At 44.1% G+C, this 24,419-nt stretch overlaps 1 protein-coding gene across 2 annotated transcripts in view; it reads left to right on the top strand.

Moving 5' to 3' along the window:
- Window positions 1-24,419, top strand: part of PLEKHG5 (pleckstrin homology and RhoGEF domain containing G5) — a 283,957-nt gene that overhangs the window by 84,485 nt on the left and 175,053 nt on the right. Inside the window, exon 1 of one of the 2 annotated variants that reach the window (XM_044282135.1) lies at window positions 10,939-11,317. The exons of the other annotated variant lie outside the window; for it this stretch is intronic. The gene's annotated coding sequence lies outside the window, so the exon portion shown is untranslated. Of the gene's footprint in view, window positions 1-10,938; window positions 11,318-24,419 lie in introns of those variants that run through there. 2 annotated transcript variants of the gene reach the window in all.

The raw sequence follows: 24,419 nt of genomic DNA on the forward strand, positions 1-24,419 counted from the left end.
CCTTATTAATGCTGGGGGGCACTTTAGAGGCCTTATTACTACTGTGGATACTTTGGGGTGTTATTACTATGGGTGATATTGTGGAGGCATTATTATTATTGGACATAATATGCAGGGTACTACTACTAACTAATTAGTAATGAAGGCACTCTGGGATAGAAGTATAATTGGTGGGACTTTTGGGAGAACTATTAGCATGTGCGGGGCTATCTGTATGTCACTGTTATTTCTTCAATATAGTGTTTGTGGACAGACACAGTATTGGGGATAGCAGCAGGATAACACTGGTGGTGTACCATGAGGATGATAGAAAAGTGAGAAAGCCAAGATGTCTGTATGGCAAACTCTGCAAAGACGAGACGTGGCTGAAGAAAGTTATAATGGCGGTCTGCTCCCAATGGAGAAGATAAGGTAAGAGAACTTCTACATTAGAGGAGATGTCACTGGATGTAATAGGTATGTAGTGCTGTATTATACTGTATGTTTGGTGGTGCTGAATGTAATATCCTCCTAAATCTGCCATTAGCACTGGGGTGGGGTGGAGAGGTCACAAACATATTTCATATTCACCACTCAGTATGTGGGCCTATCTGTTTTAAAATGCCCATGCTGGATTTCAGTCCCAGTTTGGCCTTGCCCCTCACACAGGGGTTGTAGCTCAGCTTACCTAGATGCCCATGAAATCTGCATAGCTATAAAAAAGTAATTAGGAGAATCCTACAAGTGGCCATATCAGTCTTCGGCATCCATACAACGGGTGCCCTTTAACCTATTTTGAACCCATTATTGGTCGTGACTAAGTATGATCTGAGGTTGGGATGAGTAAATACATAGGACTCCGTTCATATTTTTATATGTTGTCTGAAGCCTCCCTGTTACCACAGCACACAATGAGTCCCCTACAGCCATGGAAATGACGAGAAGATGGTGAATCAGTTGCAGCACCCTCCCAACGGTAACATCAGTCCCTGGGGGCACACAGCTGTTTTAGAGAAAGGAAAAAGAAAAAAAAAGATATCCCAAGAGAATGTGTGAATATGGTGAACGCCCTGAAAAATGTCAGCTCTGAAATCCAAAACTCTGCCAATTCCTGTAAATACAGCACTGACACTACCTATGGCACCGTAGACCTATAGCATAGGAAGAAGACATCAGACACACGAGAGGGGGATTTGTTAATGCTTTACCCCAGTTTTCTAGCATAGAAAAGTCATCAGTTTTAGTGTCTGTTCTGTGCAAAAATTTGCAATTTCCCTCCATTAAAGGCTCATGCACACGAGCGCTGGATGTTTTGCAGTTTGCAAATTTGAAAGATTCCTTAAACACAGATGCTGGACGCGAGCACTCCGCATTACGTGGCCCCTAAAGGAACAGTCCAATCCTTGTCCGTAATGCGGACATGTTCTATTTTTTGTGGAACGGCCATGTGGACATACGGACATGGAATGTACATAGATCCTGTCAAAATGAATGGTTCCTCATAGAGGCTTAATAAAAAAATAAAAAACGGAAAGGACACGGAAAAATAATATGTTTGTGTGCTTGCCAGTTTTCTAAGGCCTCATGCACACAGCCGTTTTGTGGCTGTTCTGTGCATTGGGGACCGCAACTTGCGGTCCCCAATGCACGGGCAACGTCCTTGCGGCGGCCAGGACGAATCGAGACTCCTTCAACTTGAATGGGTCCGTGATCCGTCCGCACAGCAAAAAAACATGTTCTATTTGTTTGCAGTGTGGAGGCACGGACATAAACACCACGGAAGAACTCTGTAGTGCTTCCGTGGGGTTCGTGCCTCCGTTCCGCACAGCAGCTCCGGATTGCAGACCCGTTCAAGTGAATGGGTCCGCATCCGTGATGCGGGGAGCACACAGCCGGTGCCCGCATATTGCGGACACGCTGTTTGCGGGCTGCAATACGGCCATGTGCATGAGGCCTAAGGCCCCTTGCAGACGAGCGTGTGCGGATTAGGTCCGGATGCGTTGCGAATGCGTGCAGTAAAAAATGCGCGATTTCGTGAACAAAGTCATTCAGTTTTGTTTGCGATCGCGTTTAGCTGTTCAGTTTTTATTGTGCGGGTGCAATGCGATTTAATGCGTATTGCACGCGCGTGATAAAAAAACAACATCTCTTAGCAACCATCCATGAAAAACGCATCGCAACTGCACTTGCTTGCGGATACGATGCAATTTTTACGCAGCTCCATTCACTTCTATGGGGCCATGCTGCGATTTTCACGCAACGCACAAGTGATGCGTGAAAACCAACGCACATGTACACAGCCCTATTGAAATGAATGGGTCCGGATTCCGTGCGGGCACAATGCGTTCGCATCACACATTGCGCCCGCGCGGAATACTCTCTCATGTGAAAGGGGCCTAAGAGTGGGCAGGGTGTGGGCTTAAGAAGGCGCCTGCATGACCCTGCAAATTTAAAGGGGGTGTCTAATCATTTTTTTAAGGGCAGGAAAGGTATTAAAATTTTAATAAAACGTTATATTAAAGTTATATTCACTGTTCCAATCCCTATCCATTCCAGCGCCGCTCTGACTATCCCCTCCCCAGCCAAGCACGTTATGCTATGGTTGTGCTGGCGCGGGCTGAGTATTCCTTTCACAAATTTTTTTTTACAAATCTGACAACCCTATTTACAATACTTACTGTAAATGACACCAGAAATGTACGCCAGCATAGATGAATTTTTTGGTGTTGTGCTGGTGCTGCAGTGAACTTGAACACTAACCCTGGGGTCAGACCTATGGGAATGGTTCACACCTGAGCGTTCCTACGCGCTGTAAAACGCTCAACAGGCAAGAACCAATGATTCCCTATGGGAATGGTTCTCACCTGAGCGTTTACAGCGCGTACGATCGCGCTGTAAAACGCCCAACGCCCCAAGAAGTACATGAGCTTCTTTGGGGCGTCTTGTTGCGCGTTCCCGTACATAGACTTAGCGAGAACGCGCGACAATAGGCGTTCGCTTGTTCCGGAGCCGCGTATGTCAGATGCCCGTAGAATCGCGCATACAGAGCGCGATATCCCGAACGCTCAGGTCTGAACCCAGGGTTAGGGCTCATGCACACGACCATATGTATTTTGCAGTCCGCAAAAACGGGTGCGTTACGTATTTTGCGGAACGGAACAGCTGGGCCCTAATAGAACAGTACTATCCTTGTCTGTAATGTTGAAAACAATAGGACATGTTCTATTCTTTTGTGGAATGGAAACACGGAAACGGAATGCACAAGGAGTAACTTCCATTTTTTTTTTGCAGACCCATTAAAATGAATGGTTCCGCATACGGTCCGCAAAAAAAACCAGAACGGACACGGAAAGAAAATACGCTAATGTGCATGAGCCCTCGTCCACACTTCCGTTTTTCGCATTTTCTACGGACAGCTCACGTACCTATTGCTTTAAATGTGTCTGTTCACATTTCAGTATTTTTTTTTTTTTACTGACCATGGGTCAGTAAAAAAAAAAAGACAGAGACATTAACTACTTTGATCCATGATGCGGACCAAGCACGCCCATTGAAGTCTATGAGTCTGTGAAAATCACAAACACAACAGGGATGGCATCCATGGTTCGTCCATTAGATAGAAAATGCTCTTGAAATAAATTTTCAGCTGAGCAGCGTCTGTGAATGATGGATAATACACGGAGGGAAAAAACGGACACACAGATCCTTCACGGATGATACACAGACGCTTTTTTTATGGACGTGACACTGTGGATGAGACCTTAGCCACAGATCACAGATCACTGCTGGGGGTCTCAGTAGGAAGATACTTTGTGATCGATATATTGTCAAGTAAGGGTTGTCCAAAGTAGAGAGCCCCTTTAAGTGTCTGATAGGTGGGGGTTTTGATTAGCAGAGAGACAAGCTTGATTTATCGCTATCAGAGTACAGGTCTGGGCTTCCATTATTATCCCAGTGCGTCCCAAAAGAATTTCACCAGATTTAAAAGGCACGGCTTAATTTTTCCTACAAATAGCGCCACTCTAGCACGTGGGCAGTGCCTGGTATTGCAGCTAATGAGTCAGAACTGCAATATGACAAGGGTGGCACTGTTCCGGTGTGAAAGCAGTGAATAAGTGAATGCAATATGCAATGATTTCTGTATGGTCAGAAGTCTGCCCCCTCTTAACGCCGAGGTTCCCTTTTCTTTTCTTCCGCGCCGTCCGCGTGCTCGGGGGCTGTTTAGACAGGAGAGTAAAGTGTCCAGTCTGCTGCTCAGGAAATGAATTTCCACAGTTGCAAAGTGCGGCAGTAAGGCTGCTATTAGAGGCGATTGTGAGTCACTTCTGTCTGCTCTTAAACAGCATGTTTACTATAGGAAGGGCTTTCATCAGCCCAGGAAAGGGCGGCTAAAAATACCCGCTACACAAGCGAAAATTGCAATTTTCAGAAATAAGCATAACATTACATGGAAGAGACATGGCCGTCACCAATCACTGCCTTGTGATTACACCGTACAGTAGCTCCACGGTAAATATTCCCAGCTGGCCGGGCTCATGGGTGTGACTGTAGGAAAGAGCTGAAGCCATGGCTCCTCTATGGGATCTCCATCTATAGGAGGTCAAGGTGCTGAAAACAATGCATGGCGAGGATAATCCCCCTCTGCTTACTTACAGTCACGGAATCGTGTTAACTCTTACTTTGCCTGCAGCGTGCTGGCCTGGATGGGATTATTAATGCGTGTTTGCAGCATGGAGACACTATAAATGTTAGATTAGGGAACTGCCTTACAAGCGATTTCCTAATATATCTATAGATATAGATAGGAATCATGGAGCAGTGCAGCCGTAGAGAAATGAAATTAGGATCGATGGTGCCCTCCGCAGCACATGTCTCTCCTGGAATAAATCAGTGTATGTGCTTGAAATATATACACAGGGCGAGACGAAAGTCTGGACACCCCCTTTTAACTGGTGTAATCTGTAGAAAATGGAATTTCAATATGCAAAACTATTAATTATTATTTAGATTATCATTCCATAGCGCTGTACATATGATAAGGGGTGCACATACATAATACAGACAATTGCACTAAGCACAAACAAGACAAGTTACAAACTGGTGCAGAAGGAGAGAGGGCCCTGCCCGGGAGGGCTTACAATCTACACGGTATGGGAGAAGGGCACAGTAGGTGAATTATTTGCATTATTTGGTGGTAGAAAGGTTCTCAGCTGCCATTTTCAGATGCACCATATTGAATTCAGGTCAGGTTTTTCCAATGGGAAGGGGGGGTCATGTGATATATCAAACTTGGGTAAAAAATACTAAAAATCACATTGGAAGTGGGAGTTTTGACCTATCTCACCTAAAGTGCTTTACATGGAGTATTCTATGTGCCCACCATTCTGCCGGATGCACATATGTAGTTTAACGTTTATCCAGTCTTCGTGATCACACTGAAGAACTGCAAGATTTGGCCTTTTCGGGTTAGCCATATTGCCCTCAATACCCCATAATCACAAAGTGAAAACAGCATTTTAGAAATGTATTAAAATGAAAAACTAAAATTTTGCCTGGACATAAGTATTCAGACTCTTTGCTATGACACTTGAAATTTTTTTCTGGGGGCTTCCCATTTCTATTCATCATCTTTGAGATGTTTCTACACCTTGTTTAGACATGATTTGGAAGGACAAGGATATATCAGACCTCACAGCTGACAATGTATATCAGAGCAAAAACCAAGCCGTGGGGAGGCAAGAACTGCCTGTAGAGCTCAGAGACAGGAATGTGTGGAGGCACAGATCTGGAGAAAGGTACAAAAAAAAGCGGCTGCACTTTAAGTTCCTAAGAGCACAGAGGCCTCGGAAGAGAAGGGCCTTTGTACCCAAAAACCCAATGGTCACTCTGGCTGAGCTCCAAACATCCTGTGTGCAGATTGGAAAAACTTCCAGAAGGTCAACCATCACTGCAGCACTCCACCAATCTGGCCTCACAATTCTGCTGGAGAAGTCACTGTGTACATACATTACTTATATTGAACTGATCCTGAGTTACATCCTGTATTACACTCCAGAGCTGCACTCAGAGTTCTGTTAGTGAAGTCACAGTGTACATACATTACATATCCTGTACTGATCCTGAGTTACATCCTGTATTATACTCCAGAGCTGCACTCACTATTTTGGCAGACTCACAGTGTACAGTACATAGAATTATTTATTATACCAGAGTTAGTTTTTCCTATATCAGGTTATTGTATAGTACCTAATGTAAAGGTGAATCTTCCATAAATGCTGGGAGATTTCAGATCTGATTCCTGCAGTATTTAAAAAGTCAATCAATGTCTTCTAGAATTCAAGTTATGTACTGTAAAACTTTTCAAGGGAGTCTGTAGGCAGTTTTGAATTCCTATAACTGCTGACAGCACTTTATAGGTAATATGGACAACAAGGCAAAGATACCTAGTGTCATGGTCTTGCAGGTTGCATGAAAGAGGTCCCTTTATTTTCAGTGGGCTCTCGACACTGAAGCTTCCCGGTCCCTCCCCTCTGATCTTTATGATATCTGATGCGGTTTCCAGATCAGATTGGATGAAAATAAGGAAAAGAGGTTTGCTACCCATGCCCAGTCCGCAATGCACAGGCACTGGCAGTCGGCCAACCGCATGCGGATCATGACTCCATTATAGGGTCACGATCCGTCCGTTCCGCAAAAAGATAGGACAAGTTCTATCTTTTTGCGACATGGACGCACAGAACGGAACCCCAAGAAAGCACTCCATAGTGCTTCCGTTCCGTACCGCACCGCATCTCCGGATTTGCAGACCCATTCAAGTGGATGGGTCTGCATCCGTAATGCAATACGGCCACGGGGGACACACAGCCGTGTGCAAGAGGCCTACGTTTGCTTTCTCAGCCATCCCCATCACATATACAGGTCCTTCTCAAAAAATTAGCATATTGTGATAAAGTTCATTGTTTTCTGTAATGTACTGATAAACATTAGACTTTCATATATTTTAGATTCATTACACACCAACTGAAGTAGTTCAAGCCTTTTATTGTTTTAATATTGATGATTTTGGCATACAGCTCATGAAAACCCAAATTTCCTATCTCAAAAAATTAGCATATTTCATCCGACCAATAAAAGAAAAGTGTTTTTAATACAAAAAAAGTCAACCTTAAATAATTATGTTCAGTTATGCACTCAATACTTGGTCGGGAATCCTTTTGCAGAAATGACTGCTTCGATAGCGGCGTGGCATGGAGGCAATCAGCCTGTGGCACTGCTGAGGTGTTATGGAGGCCCAGGATGCTTCCATAGCGGCCTTAAGCTCATCCAGAGTGTTGGGTCTTGCGTCTCTCAACTTTCTCTTCCCAATATCCCACAGATTCTCTATGGGGTTCAGGTCAGGAGAGTTGGCAGGCCAATTGAGCACAGTAATACCATGGTCAGTAAACCATTTACCAGTGGTTTTGGCACTGTGAGCAGGTGCCAGGTCATGCTGAAATGAAAAATGAAATCTTCATCTCCATAAAGCTTTTCAGCAGATGGAAGCATGAAGTGCTCCAAAATCTCCTGATGGCTAGCTGCATTGACCCTGCCCTTGATAAAACACAGTGGACCAACACCAGCAGCTGACATGGCACCCCAGACCATCACTGACTGTGGGTACTTGACATTGGACTTCAGGCATTTTGGCATTTCCCTCTCCCCAGTCTTCCTCCAGACTCTGGCACCTTGATTTCCAAATGACATGCAACAGTCCAGTGCTGCTTCTCTGTAGCCCAGGTCAGGCGCTTCTGCCGCTGTTTCTGGTTCAAAAGTGGCTTGACCTGGGGAATGCGGGACCTGTAGCCCATTTCCTGCACACGCCTGTACACGGTGGCTCTGGATGTTTCTACTCCAGACTCAGTCCACTGCTTCCGCAGGTCCCCCAAGGTCTGGAATCGGTCCTTCTCCACAATCTTCCTCAGGGTCCGGTCACCTCTTCTCGTTGTGCAGCGTTTTCTGCCACACTTTTTCCTTCCCACAGACTTCCCACTGAGGTGCCTTGATACAGCACTCTGGGAACAGCCTATTCGTTCAGAAATTTCTTTCTGTGTCTTACCCTCTTGCTTGAGGGTGTCAATGATGGCCTTCTGGACAGCAGTCAGGTCGGCAGTCTTACCCATGATTGCGGTTTTGAGTAATGAACCAGGCTGGGAGTTTTTAAAAGCCTCAGGAATCTTTTGCAGGTGTTTAGAGTTAATTAGTTGATTCAGATGATTAGGTTAATAGCTCGTTTAGAGAACCTTTTCATGATATGCTAATTTTTTGAGATAGGAATTTTGGGTTTTCATGAGCTGTATGCCAAAATCATCAATATTAAAACAATAAAAGGCTTGAACTACTTCAGTTGGTGTGTAATGAATCTAAAATATATGAAAGTCTAATGTTTATCAGTACATTACAGAAAATAATGAACTTTATCACAATATGCTAATTTTTTGAGAAGGACCTGTATAGATGGTGTGGTCAGCAGTTTCAAGGGCTCAAAACTGTTGACAGATCAGCTTTAAAGTAACTTTAGCGCTAAATAGTAGCTGCATCTCCTGCCGAAGTTAGAATCAGATGCAGGAGCTGTAGTGTCAGGCAGGGTGGTCCAGATACCAAGGCAACTAGACAGGGGTCTCCTTGTGCTACATTGCCCAGCCATTTATACTTTAGGGGCATCATCTAGTGCACCTGTCTCCTAACAAATGTTCCTTTAAGAAATTGTAACATTGTATATAAAGAAGGTTCGTTTAACAGCTCTAAATGTTTGGATTATATATGATGTCAACACTTTGTTGTGGTCCCTTGAAGTAATGTAATTTGATAATGTAGCCCAAGGAGAGAAAATGTGTGCACCTTTGCTTTAGACCAGGGATGGCCAACCTGTGGCCCTCGAGCTGTTGCAAAACTACAACTCCCAGCATGCTTGGACAGCCTACAGCTATTAGGGCATACTGGGAGTTGTAGTTTTGCAACAGTTGGAGGGCCGCGGGTTGAGCATCCCTGCTTTAGACTAATCCTTCTCAGTTTGTGGCCTCAGCTCTGCCTTGATGTTCTCCTTCATCTCGTTGCACGTGAGAGTCAGACTCATCTACACGGTGAAACGAGGAGATCAGAAAAGCCCTTTTCGGAGTAGTTGGCACAGGTATAATAAATAATTTAATGACCAGACAACAGGGTGGCAGCGGGAAGGCTCTATTTATATCACCGCTAGCTACTAGTTTGATTCACTAGGGTAAATTTAGTCATTATGCCATAAATAGCAATTTTCCAGCGCTAAACCTTCTCCGCTACTCCAAGTATTTGAAAAAGTAGGTGATGCTCCAAGAATACTTAGAAATCCATCACTAAAGATGTCTTTAATAAGTGCTTTTGCCTGTACAGCAAGAAAGGAGGAGACACTGGCTGACGGTCAGAAGGTTTTTCCATGAGGATCTTGTCATTGCTTATTTTAAATTCACTTTTCTTTGTGTTGTACCACAATTTCTTGTGCTGAAGAGCTCCACTGTTGGCAGGGTTCCTAGATCACGAACTGAATTCCAAACTACAGTGAATACTGACACTAGTCCCACAGACAGAGCAGCAGGAGAACGGGAGGAATAAAGAGAAGGTAACTGTATGACAATGCAGAGTCTATGGAAAGCTGGATGACAACCCCTATCAGAGGCATGTGTTACTTGGCATTGCTGTATTTTACAGATTTCACCCACTTTACACATTCCTGATAGGACTGAAAGAAAGCATGGTCAATATAGGGCAATAGCCCGCATCCTCCGCCATCTATCACCCCACCTCAATCTCTACATATGCAATGAAGGTGTTTCTTGTAATCCTTCAACAAATCTGCAGGTGGATTATTTTTGCCCCCCCCCCCATTCTCTCCTTTTTCCAAAAAAATGAAAGGGGAACTTAAAATAGTTTCGCTCTGGACCCTCCACAGATCTTGATCTAACCCTACTAGCACAGTACGGTGGCTCAGTGGTTAGCACTGGTGCCTTGCAGCTCTGGGGTCCTAAGTTTAAATCCGACCAAAGACAACATCTGCATGCTTGTATGTTTTTCGCGTGTTTCCTCCCACCCTCCAAAGGTTTAAGCTCCAATGGGGACGACGAGTGATAATAATGGTGGCAAATGCACTGCAGAATATGTCAGCGCTGAATAAGGGAGTTCAATAAATAATGAATAAATATTAGTAGTTATTACCATCTGTGCAATGAAAATGGTGGTGTTGCCATAGAAACCTCCAGATGTTTGCTTCTAAACTGGAATATAAATGACTCACTGGACACATTACCACCGTCATACCCCTGTACATTGCTTCCTCACTGACATGTCCATCATCACGTCCAGTGGAGCAGGAACTGCACTGCAAAACTATAATATTTTCCTTCCTTCCTGGTGAAAAAGTGTCATTTTAATCACAGCAAGTCAAAGATCATTTACTTAAAAAAAAAAGAAAAAGAAAGATCTGTTCTTGATTGGCCCTCTTCTGCCAAGTGATCTTGACAAGCAATACTGCATCTTTATGGGAGTTGCCATCCAACTTTCCAACTAAATTATACCGCTGTCTTCCATCTAAGCAAGTTGGGTGACAATGTTCTCATCATGGCGACTTTCTTTAGTTCCATAAGATGCACAGTAAATCGATAGCACCCCCCTTCCTTCCTGTCTATACATTTGCATCATGTTTTCAGCAGGTAAGAGCTTTTCTATAGAATGGAAGACCCCCCATCCCTGTAAATGTGCTGCCTCCCTTCTTCCCAGTCTCCCTGCACAGCCTAAGAAACCTGATGCTGGGACAGGTGTTTACTGATCCCTTGTTCACCTGGGAAAAGATGTGTCTTGTAAGAGCCCTGGAGGCTTAAGTTCCAGCAGTGTGCTCATTGTGCAAGGGGAGGGGAGTGTATGGGAGGAATAGACATGAGCTCAGCAGAGGGAGAGCTGGAGTCACACAGGCACACACAGAACAAAAGTAGCCAGTGCTTAAACAGAAAGGGGGGTCCTGCTGCTGCCCTGCATTCTAGAGTCCAGTGGCTGCTGCTCAAGCCTGTAGGATCTGCAAGCTGCCACACCTTCAGGAGACTGTCATACTGTATGAGCTACCAGCAATCCCCATGGATAAGTGACTCACAACAAGCATCATCCTCCTCTGTGGAAACTGCCTGGGATTTCCAAGGTGAAACAGTGTCTTCCTTGAGTAAGAGCAGTTCATCTTCCTCCCCTTGGGCCAATGGATGTTTATTTCTCTTTCAACAAATGTTCTGCTGCAGAATTGATGCCCATGTAGATGTCTCCAGCCTTGCAGTGAGCCTGAAAGGTGAGTCTACAGATTGAACAGACCTCAGTATTGCTGCCTTATAGTAGTACCTCAGCCTTGTCCTTGGAGTCTTGTGGTTATGTAGATGTCAATATTTAAGCCTTGTAGACTTCACCTTGCATCTCCAGTCTAGCGATGAGTCGGAAAGGTAAAGTCTTGAGACAGTATTACAGGCATGGTGGCTTCTGTGTCCTCATGAGTCTAGTTGTCAGGTAGATATTACCTTCACCCAGTATCTACAGCCTCAGAATAATCCTGAACGTGAGTCTGGAGATCACATAGACCTCAGAATTATAGAGTAATATATATACTATATACATATATAGACAATATACATTACCGTGCATTTTCTTAGAATTGAGCCCAAAAGATATGTCTAGACCTCAATATTTCAGCCATGTAGAGATCACCTGTACCTAAGCCTTGGATTCAGCCTGAAGGATGGAATGATTGTTTAGATCTTAGTGATGTCACCTCTCTCCTATATACTTGTATCAGGCCTTAAAAGCGAGTCTGGGGATCACATAGACTTCATTATTTTAGCGAGGTAGACCTCACCTTGTAATATGTCTTGAAAATCTAAAAGACCTCAATATGTCAGCCATGTGCATTGAGCCCTAAATGTTCACCTCGTTCCTAGCTTTACAATGAGTCTGGAGATCACATAGACCTCAATATTTCAACCCTGTAGACCTCACTGTATATTTCCAAGGTAGCATAAATCTGAGAGGTGAGTCTATAAATAATATAGACATTAAGTAAACCAGCCATGTAGACTTCACTGGTACCTACAGTATAAATGGTCTTATGATTTTGTAGATCTCCAACTTTGTAATAAGTCTTAAAGGTGATGCTGGAGATCACATAGACCTCAATATTATAGTTTTCTTACTGTAGGTTGTTCATTAAGGTGTCTTTATAGCTATGCAGATCTTACTAGTTCAACCATGTTGGTATAGGTCTTGCTGGTAAAACTGAAGATCACATAGTTCTTAATATTGCAGTATGTGTTACCTGCCTGGGCTAGTCAAGAATTAAGGACCCATTTACACGCGCAGATTATCTACCCATAAATCTCCCCATACCTTAGTTTTCTGATCGGTGCTTACCAGGGTTGCCAACCGTCCAGAAATTTCTGGACAGTCTGGAAAATTAGGCAACTTTTTCCTGTGTCTGTGAAATAAAATAGATGTGTCTGTGGTTTTTTTGAGGCAGGTGGTACTTGACTAGATTATTTTGGTGGTAATTATTTTAATTTTACAGCTCACAGTAAATGCTGGTGATGAGGTGTTATCATTTTTATCATTCATTATGGTTTTCAAAAACATTGGGATAAATTGTCCAAAAAAAAAGAAAAATTCTGGTTGGCAACCCTGGTGCTCACTTACATTTAAGTTGGATAGTGATTTGTTTGTTCCAATACACTATGCATATTGTTGGCAGCACATCTCTTATTTACATGGGCAGCCGACAAATGATTTTTATGCCCACATAGAAGATGCAATGTAACAAAAAGCAGGCATTTGCTCATTTGTCGGCTGATTGCTGGGCATGTGTACATGGAGCAAATGTTCCTTCAGCCGGTCCTCGGCCTCTGTAAAAAGGCCTTAACTTTCACATAGAATGGAATGGGATAAAAATTCAGCAATGTGCCTGTGATAAATCCCCCTTGTGTAGATAAGATGATGGAGATCTGCACAGGAGCCTATGGCCACAGTATGGTACAGGTGATGGGTGACACATATTGTGACATCTGAAGGCACACACTGTGCTAGGAAAATCTTCACTTGTTTGGTGTTTGTCTTAGGAGCAATGATAATATAAGGTGGTGGTGGTCACCATTTTGTTGAAGGCAGTATTCTGCAGATTTTAGGACATGATGAGGGTTGCAGTTTTACATCAGGATGAAGTATACTGCTGTTTGGAGTATGGCAGTAAGTTGTATTAGTGATAAAAGATGGGGTACAGTTGTTTGCAGATACTTTATAAACAGGGGGAGGCTGGGCCACTTAAAGTGGCCCTGGAAAAAATAAAAGTGGCCCGATGTTGTAGGCGGGTCAAAAGTGACAAAAGATGGGGCCAAAGCAAGTGAGTGGGACCAGCAATACCATATTGCGGCACATTATACCACCCCAGCAGAGCCAAATGCCATAGTGTATTACAAAATACCTCTCCAGAAGTTGCCCCTCTGTGGTGGCCAGCCCCAGCTGCCACGTTCTGTCCTCCTACTCCAGTTGCCTCAGGATGGCAATACAGTTGAATTCAGGAGTCAGAAGGGGGGCGTCAGATCATTACTTACCATGGCTGGCGACCGTAGTATGGATGATGAATTGCCACTATATAAAGAACAGGTAGGTGGATATTATTAAGGTTGAATATATTTCATTCCATGTTTCTTTCTTTCTTATCCCCTATGGATCTATGTAATCGCTGCTCTATATGACTACACTAGTTTTGCCTGCTCAGCAGTAGTATTGCTGATGACCCAGTTGGATTTTCGCAGGTCAGCTTGGGGGGGGATTGGGTGATGAGATTAAACCTTCCATGTGTTGTCATGCGACCCCTTCGATAACTATTAGGATGATCGGCCTCTCCCACCGTAAATTTGCAGCTTATGTTCTGCTTCCTCCATTTGATGGTTTATTTGTAGTGTCTTTTGTAGTTGTTGGCCGCAGTGTTAATAGGATTCATGTCCTCTTTGATCTTCATTTGACATTATTAAGTCTTTAATGTTCCTATAATGGAGCTTGTCATCCTGCTTATCATCATTCATGAGGAATAGGTACTTTCCTTTGGTTTTATATCTGCTTTAGTTTTTCATGTTTGGTTTTGTTGCTGGACGGGGAGGTGTTCCTATAGATTTCTCTTAGTAGCCTTATCCCAACCAGTAAATGATAATTCATGTCCTCCTGTTAAAGTGGGTTTCCCAGACCCTTAAAGGGGTTGTCCCATGACTAATGGAAAAAATGGAAAAAAATAAAAAAAAATATAGTACATGACAATCTTTTCTAACAAAGCTAGAACCAGCCCTGTACCTCACATGGATCCAGAGATCTCCTCATTCATTGCTCTGCATTTATATCAAGCTGACAGCTCCAGGGGAGTGTCTTTTCTGCTGCAGCTAAGGGGGCGTGTCCATGTTCTCCCTATCACAGCTCAGGAGGCAGTTACAGGATGGAACTGAGCATGTGCGGCCATCTCAGTGAGCAGGACAAAGAAATAAGAGAAAAAAGCAAACAGCAGGTAGTGCTGTACAAATTTTTAATTATATGCAATTTCAAAAGTATTCAGATCCAGGTGCTGGTTTGAAAACTGTAAAATATTTTTCGTGAGACAACCCCTTTAAAGAGAGTTTCTAGAAATAAAGCCTAAAGGGGATGAGAACAATTAGAAAAAATATGGCTTTTTCCTTTCAGAAACAGTGTTACACCTGCCCACGGGCTATTGCAGCCTACTATTTTGTGTGTAACAACACACAAAATAGTAGGACTGATGTGTCACTGCTTCTGGAGGAAAGCAGCCATGTTTTCTAATCCTGTACATTCCCGTTTCAATTCCTTACTTTTCTCAGGATCTCTGCTTGCTGTAGGCAAGTGAAAATATCAGAATACTTTCTTGTACTGATTCCTGCATGTGTATTAGTTGGACAGGATCAGGCCTGATTTTCAGATTCTGTATGTAACTGAGAATGTTTCTATTCACTTAGAAAGCAAGCAGAGATCTTTAAAGTGGTGAGGAATTATATTTAGTACTTATTGGGGTCATTTATCAAACTGGTTTAAAGTAGAAATGGCTCAGTTGCCCATAACAACCCATCAGATTCCACATTTCATTTCCAAAGGAGCTGTGAAAACTGAAAGGTGGAATCTGATTGGTTGCTATGGGCAACTAAGCCAGTTCTACTTTACACTAGTTTGATAAATGACCCCATATGTTTAATCCACTGAGGGTTTTTTTCAAATCAAATCGCCTTTATTTGCCTTCTTTTTCACAAAATCATGACATCATGCAACAACTTTCGCAAACAAACACGATTTTACCGCACCATGTGAATCAACCACAGCAGAGATTTTACTTTTCTTCTGTTTTCTTGCAGCTGCCATTTTGCCACAAAAAGTGACAACAGCTTTTCAGAAGCTGATGTTAACCATTCATTTTTCTCACATTGATCTCAATCAATAGAGAAGTGACGGTTTTGCCATTCGCGTCTGAGAAGGTAGTTCAAAGATGACAAGCAATTTGGCTGCGCATCCTGTTGTCACTTCTTCAAAAATGTCCGCCTTCACTGTATTAAAAAAAAAATGGCCATATCTCTGTAAGTAACTTAAACAGAAAAGCTAAACTTTGGCAGCTAGTGCTAACTTCTTATTTACTGAAATATGGTCAATTCTACATTTTGGGTGGAAATGCCCTTTAAAAAACAATATATATATATATAGGCTGACAGGAAATGCACCTTAATCAGAGGCAAATATTGTTAAAGGGGTTATCCAAGAGTCAGACAGATCCTCCCAGAGTGGCCAACCCTTGGTGGAGATCATACTTATCTGGTCCACTGCACTGGGTTCGGTGTCCAGGGGCGGATTGGCCATAAGGAAATTACCTGGTGGGCCGAAGCCCCGGGGGCCGCCCGAGCTTACCTGTCTGCTGCTGGCGGGGTACATAATGAGCTCTCAGTGGTAAATAATGCTGTGAGAATTCAGGTACTCATGTACCCGGCCAGCAACCGCACATGCCCTCCCGAATTCAACTGCTGTGGCCACATCTCACCTCATCAGAGACAAATGGTGGCCATCTATTGATGGCCACCACAGAGGGACATCTTTTGGGGCAATATATTGTGCTGCACTGTGGTATATCGTTCTGCAGGCATGGTATATTGCACTATGAAATTTCTGACCCCGCCTACTTGTGTTGCACCACCTTCTGTTTAGTTGAACCCCCCTAAAACATGGGGCCAGTTTTATTTTTATTTTTTTCCAGGGCCACTTTACGTTCCCAGTCCGCCCCTGTCGGTGCCTAATGCTCCCACTGTTCCTCCCTGCCTAGCTGAGATCTATCGATGGGGGAATGCGTGACCGCTGCAGACAATCACAGGCCGCAACGGTGACCAGGTAAGTATGATCTCCACCACTGGTCGGCCACTCTGGGACATCTGTCTGACTTGTGGATAAGCTGTTTAAGAGGAGGATATCATAATAATTGACTTTGAGGTAGCATTGAGTGCTTGACCAAGTGATCGCCACCCTGGTGTACAAGGACATCATTTATTTGACTAGTGATGTTTAAACGTTCTTTCTCATAAGTAGCTGTGAACTTCTGTATAAAGCCTAATAATATAGGAGAGATGTTTACTGTGCTGGTCTCTAATTTATGGAGAGGCGCAGGCCTTGTCATAAATTAGGTGCATCCCCCAAAAATCCACGGCAGATCAGAGCTGCCGGAGATTTTGGGCTTTATTTGCACCAGAAAACTATTGTAAATGAAGTTAAATTTGTCTGGTTGGCTGGGCATGCCCCTCTCCCATCCCCTATTGTAAAAGTGGTGAGAGCAGCAAAGAAGAGGTGATAAATCTTCTAATGGTTCTACCATAAATGATCTCACTTTAAACTGATCCATTTTTATGTTAGACAGGAAGACGTAAGCTGAGTGTGGAAGTGTAAAGCATGGTGCTGTGATTTGTTCATTTGGAAATTTCGTGTGCATTCTGAGTGATAAATGGCTATTTTCCAACCGGTTGCTATAGATTTCATCAAATAGCTGATCTGGGATCGGCTTTTATAAACACGTTAAGACAAAGCAAATAGAGCACTGAGAAAATAAATGAATGGATTTTCTGCTCTTGAAAGGACTTTGTTAGGCAGCAGTGTATTAAGAGCTCATCCAGAAATATTTAGATATCCGCTGTGTAACTTCATTGCTGAATGTCGTTCCATTGTCCCAGGATGATAAAGGACAATATTGTCCGTTCCACCTGCTTGCAGAATGCATACAGTCACGGCAGACTCAATACGGAGGCGGACGCTAGTGTCGAGCGAATCGGGTTCGGACTGCTCTATCTGAACCTGCTTTGTTGATAGTATGCACTCAGTACCGCAGTAAAATGTATGGGCTCCGCTGAGGCCTTCTTCTTCTAGACACAAGTAACGCGAGACTTGCTTAGTCTCGTGCCTGTGACGTTACAGTTCGGTTCTGCGCATACATTACTGTTTCAAACGCCGAACTTGGGTTTTTGCCTCATTAACGAAGCCGAGTTCGACTTCGGATTTTGAAACAGTAATGTATGCGCAGAACCGAACTGTAACGTCACAGGCTGCGGTACTGCGGTACGGCGCACATATTATAAACAAAGTTTTGAAACAATTGGGTTCAGATAGAGCCGTCCGAACCCGATTCGCTCAACACTAGCGGACACCAACAACAGCAGAATATGGGCTCCTCGAGACAGCTCCTAATCTGATAACAGTGGGCCAAAGACCACCTCATACATGACAGTCAGGTGCCACTCCGGTTGATCACACCTATCTCTTGGTCATTGCAGAGCCATGACCAGCAAGCAATAGAATGCTTTGCAGCCATGGAGAAGCAACAGGACGCTGGCTTTTCATGACCAGGGCGCTCTTCGCATAGCGGTGCAGCACTATACCGCTGCATTGGGCAAGACAGCTGATAAATACAGCAGGGGGCGCTAAGCAGCAGTATTGGCATGTGCAACAAGGAGGGGAGGGTTTCCGGTGCCCCCTTCCCCTAAAATAAAGCTCCACCGCGGCAGCAGAGCTTATCACACTACTGTGTCTGGCGAAAAAACTCACATACTGCCAGGCAGAAAGTCAGTGGAGTCCAGGGCCTCCTCATATCCTAATGTTTGGATACTGTTTTGGGGTATTTAAACATATAAATACCTGACACAGAAAGCCCATAGGAGGAGAGAACTACAACCTCCATACCAAAAACGTTGGGGTGCTGTGTAAAATGTACATAAATTAAATAACAGAATTTAATGATTTGTAAATCTCATAGACCCAAATTTTATTCACAGTAGATTATGGAACACATTGGATGTTGCATGTGCGTCATTTTAACATTTCATAAAAAAAATGAACTGCAGGCCGGCCAATCCAGTGCCCGGACTCTTCTTCTGTGAAGCCATGCTGTTGTGATGGATGCAGTATGGGTTTTAACGTTTTCTTGCTGAAATATGCAAGGCCTTCCCTGAAAGAGACGTCTGGATGGGAGCATAGGCTGTTGTGAAACCTCTATGAACTGTTCAGCATTGATAGTGCCTTCCCAGATGTACAGCTTTAACTTGTATTTGTGGATTGCACGCTGAAGTGTGTCCAGTACAGAATCATGCCTGATTTTATTGCAGTGCCGCATTAGGGCCTGTGGATCACAATCCTCCAATCCTCACAATCCTTCAATGGACGGGTTTAACGTTTGGGGTATCCCTTACCCTTTAAGAGGTTTTTACGATTATATGTCCCTCTGTTAGAGTAAGTAGTCATGACGCCAGTAGCCTTCCAGCAACGGAAGCACTAAGCTCCCTTTAAAGGGGTTGTCCAAGTTATATTTATTATAGGTCATCAATATCAGATCGGCTGGGGTCCGACACCCGTCACCTCTGCCGATCAGCTGTTTGAAGAGAAGGTGCGCGAAGTGCCAGCGCCACCTCCTCTTCACTGTTTACCTTCTCGCCGTTGCATCTGCAGAGGTGAGCAGGTGTAATTACACCTAACCGTCCCATTTATTTCAATGGGACAGATCGTTAACATACACTTGTATAGGAGCGATCCGTACCATTGAAATAAATGGGACGGCTTGGGTGTAATTACACCTGCTCACAGCTGCAGATGCAACAGCGAGAAGGTAAACAGTGAAGAGGAGGCTGCGCTGGCACGGCGCGCGCCTTCTCTTCAAACAGCTGATCGGCGGGGGTGCCGGGTGTCGGACCCCAGCCGATCTGATATTGATGACCTATCCTGAGGATAGGTCATCAATAAATATAACTTGGACAACCCCTTTAAGAGAATTGTTGGATTGCCAGGGTGGTGTAGTAGTGGCCACAATATCCCTGAAGATGTTGTGTTGCACGTGTCACGGTGCTCCTTACATGGATACGGTTGGATCCCAGACGTGGTCGTCCGAAGCAGTGCACAAGGGGTAGTTAACTTGGATAGTGTAGAAATAAAGTTGAGTCCAGACTCGGTTGTATGGAAGTTCAACAGTTGATTTAATTTGCATAAACGATAATCCAAACAATCCACATAACTTGTCTTGGTTCCCAACAGGTTTTAGCAGGACTTTGGCAGGCAAACAACTTCTGCAAAACAAACTTCTCTCTGCTGAATCTGTAGTGTACTCTCTCAGCTCTGCTATGTCAGCAATATTAAATAGGAATGCTTTCTGCTTGATGCTGTTGTTCTGAGTCTGTCTCTCACTGTGATCCTAGGAACGTCTTGTCCTGGCTGGCTTTTAGAGAGAGCTCAGTCCCAAAGGGACGAGCGTCTGCGTTTCTCCCTACTGCATGGAGTATAGGAACTAACTGGTTCTAACTAGATCGTACTTTCTCCTTGGAGGAGAGTATAAGACAGCTAGAAAGCCAGGTTCCACCCTCTGTAGTGTAGAATAGCACTGCTAAATATGCTGCCACCCACTGGGGAACCAGGTTATTACATGACCTGGAATAAAGGCATAATATAATATGGTTATTGCATATACAGACAGAAGCAGGGTGTAGGAGTGGTAATGCCACTTGGGGGCGTTACACATTTGCATTTCTACAGATTTTCTAAATCTTTGCTGATATTAATGTACTGTAGAAGATGGGGTATTCAAAGTCTTTGCAGATTTGTATTGGGGGGAAATTTTCTGAAATTGTTCCACAGAGAAAATACACCTCATTTGAGCCACACACCAACAAGACACACTTGAAGGGCGGGTGGGTGTTCCATTCTTCTGGTCGAGGACAAGCGTGAATGGAAGGCCCCACCCTCACAGATCCTTAATAACAGGTACTATTGCTCCCCTTCTTTTGTTAACCCTTTCTATCCCTAGACTAGCTACAAACCCAGTCATGTCTGGGCCTCCACTTTGGCTTCGCCCTTCTCTATCCGTCTCCTTTTACACAGAGTGCCAACTTATTTGGACTTGGGGTTGTACAAGCGTACTTGGGCTATTAGTATGGGCTCTAGAGGATATTACAGGGAGGGCTATATTAGCTGAGGAAACTACAATTCCCAGGTTGTTCTTATGAGGTCTCAAGAGAATATTACAAGAAGGGATGTTAAGGAAAAAAACTACAACTCCCAGCATTTATCTGGCTCGCAGCTCTGACACTGAATCCATCACTTCTCCTTACAGGCAACGCAGGACAGGAGCTCCGCCTCCTCGTGTCACGTGACCATCCTCTCAGGTGTCTCCATAGCGGAGCTCCCTCCCTTCCTCCAGCCACAACTAAGAAAAATTCTAGAAAAAATTCCTACCGCCCACAACATGCTTTCCTAAATGCTTTTCACCTCCTATTATACAGTCACATGACCTGGAGCCCATAGCCCATAGGCATTACCCTCATTATACTTTCCCCTGTGGTACTCACTAGGGTACCTGGATGATTTGCACTTCCAGAGGTCCGCCGGGTTGGCAGATATGCCTAAAACCCACTTGTGATGTCACAGCTTTACTAAAAACCATGTTTCATGTCGCAGCCAGGTACCTGACAGTTTGTGACGTGGCCAGGGCAGAGCAGGGTCACACCCCGTTCCATTGCGCAGAGAATGAGGATGGGGTGGCATGTATGGGTCTGCTGCAATGTTAACATACTTGTGCCCAGCTTAGTGGGTGGCATACAGAGAATTTCCTGTACTGATGCATCCACTTCCCATACTTCTCCAGTTCTGCCCCAGGAACGCCACAGAATACCCGCTTTAAGGCATATAAACAGAAACTATAACCCTTTTTGGTCTAATTTGCAAGGCATTCCTGGAAAGTATACCCGCTCTAATATCGCTTCATGAGTGGGCCATTCAGGTGAGGTGGAAAGGCTGGGTAACCATGCCATTCATCCGGCGTCATGGCAGGTTACGGTGGGATTTGTGAAGAGACTGGATATAACCATCACCAGGATAGGAGATTGATCTGGATTTATATGTGACCTTGACTCACCAGACAATATGGAAAATTGTATTTGTATTGTTTTGCATACAGCGCGCATCATTGCTTGGTTTTTCAGGAATAGGGCTTTTATCTCAGTTTTGTCTCCCTTCCCCCTCCCTTCACTTGCACTGTCCTCACTCACACTGAATTATCACATGCACTGCCACATCTCCTGAAACACTCTGTGCTGTCAGGGACACTGATCTTTTGCACTGACTATATTCGGATTCCGCAGATACCTGCGATTGATCTCCATGATGCACATCATACAGTATTGTATGCCCCGCAGTACATTTCTGTATGTGGCCCCCTATTATATATATTGCTATACATATATTAATATAATCAAATGCAGTGTAAACAATGGCAAGAAATGATTCTCTGTACATTGTCATGATTGTTCCTTGAGAACGCTCATTTGCACAGTGCAAGTCGTGTTCTGTATCTTACCTTTCACAGTAACCTGATGCCTTGTGGCACCCTCACCTTGCAGGGGGATAGCCTTACACAGTGACAGCAGCGTCCATACCTGCATCACCGAAACACAGTGCAGCCTCCAGAGCCCTGACCGCATCCTCGTCACTGATATTTGTAGCATGGGTTGGTTCTCATTAGTGCAGAGGTTTTATTCAAAGTTATCTAATCCAAATCTGTAACTACCCTCCACCCCCAAGTGTAATACTTCGGTTATGGCACTTGACTCTTCATATGGGGCAGGGACGCCTTTGCTCCCACTAATGGGTCAGGATAGAGGTGCGACTGCAAACGCTACACCCCTTATAGCAGGGGTCAGCAACCTCCGGCACCACAGCTGTTGGGAAGTTACCACTCCCAGCTATGCTCCATTCACTTTTGTTGGAGTCTGGAGAACAACCAAGCAAGTGAGCATGCTGGGAGTGGTAGTGTCATAACAGCTGGATTACAGCAGGTTGCTGACCCCTACTTTACAGTGTCTCTTCAGGTGAGATACCCTGTTTTGCACGTGCATGATAAAAAACTGACTGCGGTACCCAGACCCGAACCCGGACTTCTTCACTGAGGTTCGGGTTTGGGTTAGGTGTTCTGTATATTTTATTATTTTCCCTTATAACATGATAATAAGAGAAAATAATAGCATTCTTAATACAGAATGCAAAGTAAAATGTGGCTTATGGGGTTAAAAAAATAATAATATTAACTCACCTCATCCACTTGATCGCGCAGCTGGGATCTTCTTCTTTCAGGACCTGCCAAATGACATAATAGAATTCTATCTTCATTCAGCAGGACCTGCGCTGACATCACTGTGCTCACCCACATGGTGAGTGCTTTTACGTCATCAAAGGTCCTTTGGCAGGTCCTGAAAGAAGAAGAAAGAAGATGATGCTGGCTGCGTGAACAAAAGGATGAGGTGAGTAAATGTTTTTTTGTTTTTTTTTTAACCCCTAAAGCCACATTTTAGTAAGCATTCTGTATTAAGAATGTTACTATTTTCTCTTATAATCATGTTATAAGGGAAAATAATACAGTGAATTGACTTTTATCAATTTACTTACATCATCTTCTAGCAACCATGCGTGAAAATCGCACCGCATCCACACTTGCTTTTGGATGCTTGCGATTTTCACGCAGACCTATCCATTTCTATGGGGCCTGCGTTGTGTGAAAAACACAGAATATAGAACATGTTGTGATTTTCCCGCAATGCACAAGTGATGCGTTAAAATTACCGCTCATCTGAACAGCCCCATTGAAGTGAATGGGTCTGGATTCAGTGCGGGTGCAATGCGTTCACCTCACGCATTGCACCCGCACCGAATTCTCGCCCGTGTGAAAGGGGCCTAATGGCCAGAATTTACTGTGGTTATTCCCATCTTGGCCATGAAAGGCCAAGATAAGGACAACACCTTTAACCCCTTGTATATGTTACTATTCCTTATAGTGCTGCTACTACCTATGCTGTATGTATATCAGGTGATTAGGACGGTCCCGGGCACCTTTACCATGGTGAGGCAGACCAGTTAGTTCAGGGCCTTCCTTTAAAGCGTCAATAACATTGAGACATATCAGGTTGTGATCGGTGGAGGTCTGAGTTAGAAAAGACACTCCCCTGAGCTGTCATCTTGATGTAAATCTAGCAGAGCAATGAATGGGGAGATCTCTGGATCCATGTGAGGTGCAGGGCTGGTTCTAGCTTTGTTAGAAAGAGATTGTCATGTCCTATATGATGTCTGATCCTCATTTTTTACATTATTCATGGGAAAACCCCTTTAAGGGAACCCTGTGGCATTATGCAGAATGCAGAGTCATAGGAAAGCTGTGCTATGCCATTCTAGAAGGCATAGTAAGTAAGGGATAAATTGTAGTGTAGTTGATGCCCAGAGTTGTTGGGTGTACACCTGTGGTATGGAGACAGTCCCATTGTGTGAGTGGATCAGGAGCAGAGATGCAGATAAAATGGGAGACTGCAGGAATGGCCAAAGAAGAAGAGCCACTGATACCACCACCAAGGAGGTTGGTTAGAGACAAGGGCTAAAGTAGCAGAGGGTTGTATGAATTGTGCTGAGCCTAACAGAGTAGCCATAAGCAGTAAGGTGGCTGAGATGGGTGCCACTAAGCTAAGGCAAGTAGGACCTTGTGGTCTGTTGAGACCAAGAGAAACACAGAGACACCACATCTGCTGTCATGCAGCGGTTTGGTCCAAGTATGTTGCTTGAACCTAAGACGCAGCCAGAGAGAGTTTGGACAGGCCTAGACAAGTGCTAACAGTAGCTGAGAAGACCTGAGAGACAGTAACTGTAAAAGCCCGCAAAAGAGTCAGAACTGAGATAGTGACGTGAGCGGATGGAGAGGAAGAGTCCGTGCTGTCTGTGCGCACCACACTGATGAGAATTGCATTATTAAGACATATTTAAGCACTGTATCTTCCTTGAGAAAGAATATAAAGCAGCTTGAAAAATTACTGGTTGTG

Source organism: Bufo gargarizans, chromosome 2, assembly GCF_014858855.1.
Source record: "Bufo gargarizans isolate SCDJY-AF-19 chromosome 2, ASM1485885v1, whole genome shotgun sequence".
NCBI classification, from domain to species: Eukaryota; Metazoa; Chordata; class Amphibia; order Anura; family Bufonidae; genus Bufo; species Bufo gargarizans.